Source organism: Hylobates moloch, unplaced genomic scaffold (genome assembly GCF_009828535.3).
Source record: "Hylobates moloch isolate HMO894 unplaced genomic scaffold, HMol_V3 SCAFFOLD_7, whole genome shotgun sequence".
In the NCBI taxonomy this organism is placed as follows: Eukaryota; Metazoa; Chordata; class Mammalia; order Primates; family Hylobatidae; genus Hylobates; species Hylobates moloch.
This window is the reverse complement of record NW_026652282.1, coordinates 95,946,297-95,951,000: the sequence shown is the minus strand read 5'-3', so window position 1 is coordinate 95,951,000 and position 4,704 is coordinate 95,946,297.

The window sequence follows — 4,704 nt, the reverse complement described above, 5'->3', positions numbered from 1 at the left end:
TTCCAGCTTGGGCATTAGGGCCATTATAGACATGTTATGGTGCTGCAGAGATTTTATTCATGGCCAGTTTTGGGGCCAGTTTATGGCTAGACTTTGGGGGACTTGCTCCCAATAATATACTGAATTTTTTCAATTTAAAATTATCTTTATCTCATCACTTCTTTTCAACACAGTTTTGGAAGTCCTAGCCAGAGCAATTAGACAAGAGAGAATTAAATGGCATGCTAACAGAAAAGGAAGAATTGAAACTGTTTCTTTTTGCTGATGACATGATGTCATCATCCATCATGTATGGATACATTTTACAAACATTTGTGTGTGCAATATAGTTCACAGTTAAAAAAATGTCTAGACCAGTTTCAAACTTCGGTCTCATCTAATTTCATAGAGCTCTAAGGCCTAGAGTGGAGACAGGGAATACTATGCTAGTAGCCTATATCCTTTTTCTTCTCAGTTTTTGCTTCTTCTCTCCTACTGACTACAAGAAGGTTTTGGGGAGGGGGCATGAGAGGAGACTGTCTCTTTTATTAACTGACAGCATTTTGCAGACTTCTTGGTGTTATCTTAGTTCATTTAGACTGCAATAACATCATACCACAGACCACAAGAGATGAAGGTGCCAGCATGATCAGGTTCTGAGGAGTGCCCTCTTTAAGTTGCAGACTGTCTTCTTGCTGTGTCCTCACATGGGGGAAGGGGAAAAGGAATTCTCTGAAGTTTCTTTTTTTTTTTTTTTTTTCTTTTTTTTTTTGAGACGGAGTCTGTCTCTGTCACCCAGGCTGCAGTGCAGTGGTGGGATCTTGGCTCAGTGCAACCTCCACCTCTCCCAAGTAGCTGAGATTGCAGGTGCCTACCACCAGGCGTGCCTAATTTTTGTATCTTTCTTAGTAGAGACAGGGCTTCACCACATTGGCCAGGCTGGTCTTTAACTCCTGATCTCAAGTGATCCACCCACCTCAGCTTCCCAAAGTATTGGGATTACAGGCGTGAGCCACTGCGCCCAGCCTGAGGTTTCTTTTAGAAGGGCACAAGGTTAAAATGTCAACACATGAATTTTAGCAATTGTTGTTGCTGATTTTCTATCAAACACTGGCTCTCTATGCCCTGTGTGTAATAGACACCCAAATGCTGACTCTTTTATGGAGTGCACATATAAGTATTTTTGAGGACTTGGGACTTCTCCACTGCACAGTTCTCAACCACTTGTATCACCTATTAAATTCTTCACACAGTAGTTCACTGAAGGACCCGTGCCAGCTTCTATCCTTGATAACCACTTAAACTGTAGATACTCAGGTGTTATTTCTGTGTTGAGCTGTAGGAAGTACAGGCTGCTCCGCTGCCATTTCTTCTTTAAGTTCTCCTTCTTCCTTTAAGTCTCTCTTTATTTTCCGGATGAGATAGGTATAGGGTGGGAAACAAAGTTTATGGGAGGCCATAGTTTTGGACTAGCCTCCTGTATTAGGTCCCAGCCAGACCAGACCAAACCAGAATGGAGTCACTTGTGCTAAGTGCTAATCAACCAGTCAACATAATAAGAAAGTTGCCTCTATTTTAACCTGTAAAGATAGTAGCTTCAAAAGGACCAACTCACTTTTTGTTCTGTTTCTGCTGCTTCAGTCCTTTTCTGTCTATAAAGCCCACCTCCTCTGCTCAGCTCATTGGAACACTCATTCTGTTTTACAGAGTGAGATGTTACCAGATTCTCAAATTGCAAGTAAAAGTCAGTTTGCTCTTTAAACTAAATCTGTTGTAGTTTTTTCTTTTGACAAGGGGCATAATAGCAAGCCTGTTGCCTAAGCAATTATCTAGCCAGGGAACAAAATGTCTCTCTAGTTTTCTTACATGCATGCATCCTACATTTTATAAATATTTTCTCTTGGAACACCACATTATTTGGTTTCAAGAGGAAAAGAACACCTCTTCCCTCCTATTACAAGGAGGCAGAGGAATCACTTTGATGAGCACTCTACCTTCCCTGGTGCTCTCCTTATATACCAGAGTGAAGTAGTAGGGCACTGGTTGATTATGGTATGGGTGAGTTGGGACACCAATTAGAAAACCTTGCAATGTGATACCTGGATGCAAGTCTGGGTAGCTTGTTGGAAGCTCATTTTAGAATAAGATATGTAGTGCCTTAGTATTTTTTAAATCTTTTTTTAGCTGTGAGTTCTAGTGGACAATCTCAAGACAACAGGGGAAGTCCTTTTCAATGTCTTATTATGTCAGACTCCCATATTTATTACTTTGTGTGTTCCCAAGCAAGTATCCTAAATTCTTCCAAATTTAATTTTCTTATGATTACATTAGAAAGAATAGTGTATCTGCCCTTTCACAGTTTTTTTTTTTAAGATTAAATAAGTATGTATATAAAGGGCTTGTTCAGATTAAATGTTGAAGAAAATTTGAGAAAGTACTTTTACATGTTTACAGGAAATGCCTGATTTCAGTAGAAATTAACCCAATACAATGAATGGAATGTTCTATAACTTTTGGGAACTAGATCTTGTAAGATTGTAAATTTTACCACATATTCTTAAAATACATAATAAGTAGGAATAATATGTGAATCTATGAATTAATGGATTGGTAGTAGAACTATAATTATCCTTTGGTGAAATACATTTCCTTAATTTTATCTTTGGTCTTAAATTTGGTTATTCCACGCATTCGATTAAAGAAGATAGATACTACTCTTTGGAATGTGCTTACTTTTTAAGCCTAAGAACTTTCATTACTTTGCATTGTTTTCTTCCCTAAACAGCAGGATATTTAATTTATATTATACTGGATTACTTACTCAGGAAATCGGTACTGAGATGACTCATTATTATACATATTGATACAAAAGTAGGCCTTATAGGCCATTCAATGACAGTTTGTTTCATTTCAATAACTTTCAATTGAAAGTTAGTTTGAGAGTTGGGAAAATTAAAGGCGCTTATTCCTATAAAGTACTTAGCAAGGTGCCTGGCATATAGTAAAGGCTCTATAAATGCTAGCTATTATGACGATTATAAAGCTTTCTACACCAGCTTTTTACTATTATCATCATGCCAAATTAAATTATAGTAATAAAATGCTGATAGGAGAAAAATGGAGTTGGACAATGATAATTGAAAATTATATTTATTCACATGACTTCTCCATTTTGAAAAGCACATATTTTATGTTATTAAAATAGTATTAAATGGGGGATATGGATAATACAATAGCTCTTCTCCAGAATTCTGTCTGGTAACAATAGCTTTATGGCTAATAACACATCAAAGGGCATTGATAAATCTTTTTTTTTCTCCTATGTCATGGTAGTAGTTTGTTGGTTTCTGTTTTTCTTTTAAGTAAGCAAAATTGAGGAAATATAAAAGTGATGGACTGTGCCATAAATGTTAAAATATGAAATATATATTTGGCTTTTCTTTTTAACATAGGGCTTTTCCTTTGAGTATATAAATCAATCATTTGAGTTTCACATTATTCTTACATGAACTATTCAAAAAAATATATAAATCAAATAATTTATTTTTTACAATTTGAGTTTCTTTAAAGTGAATAGGGGACTTAAAGAAAATTGGCAAGCAGTGTGAGTTTAGAAATTTTTTAAATGTTAATAAATAACCTTATATTTGCAATTCTTGTCTACACCAAATTCAAAAGCAATGTTTAAAGATGTACTTTTAGTAATATGTTTCAAAGCATTCAAATTAGTTTTTATAGAAAGAACAACTCTGATTTTGCATTCATATCTTTTCATTTTACGCAATATTGCCTTAAATTACTTAACACATTAACATGTACAACTGGCATAAATAAGTTTTGGAATAAACTCAACAGACTCTTTTTTTTTTTTTGAGACGGAGTCTCGCTCTGTCACCCAGGCGGGAGTGCAGTGGCGCAATCTCGGCTCACTGCAAGCTCCGCCTCCCGGGTTCACGCCATTCTCCTGCCTCAGCCTCTCCGAGTAGCTGGGACTACAGGCGCCCGCCACCACGCCCGACTAATTTTTTTTGTATTTTTAGTAGAGACGGGGTTTCACCGTGGTCTCGATCTCCTGACCTCGTGATCCGCCCGCCTCGGCCTCCCAAAGTGCTGGGATTACAAGCGTGAGCCACTGCGCCCGGCCAACAGACTCTCGGTAAGCATCAAATTCATATGGTGGAGGAAGCCTGTGAAGGTAATGAGTACAGCCAACTAGCAGTGAGTGTCTAGCCTGTGCTGGGCGTCAGTTAGAATGCTTTGTAGAGGAAACGGAGAACACTTATTATTTTCCCAAGTCAGCTAATTGATAATCTGGTAAGGGAACTTTTTTGTATTGTATTCTAATAAGATGACATTTTAAACTGCTATAACTGAGAGAATAGATCTCCTTAGTGACCATCTGGAGGTAGTGCAGATCTACATCAATGAGTTTAGAATTTTAAAATTTATTTTATTTCTTCTTCTTTTTTTTTTTTTTCTTGAGAGGGAGTCTTGCTTTGTCACCCAGGCTGGAATGCAGTGGCACGATCTCATCTCACTGCAACCTCCACCTCCTGGGTTCAAGAAATTCTCCTGCCTCAGTCTCCAGAGTAGCTTGGACTACAGGTATGCGCCACCATGACCAGCTAATATTTGTATTATTATTATTTTTTAAGTAGAGGTGGGGTTTTGCCATGTTAGCCAGGCTGGTCTTGAACTCCTGGCCTCAAGTGATCCACCCGCCTC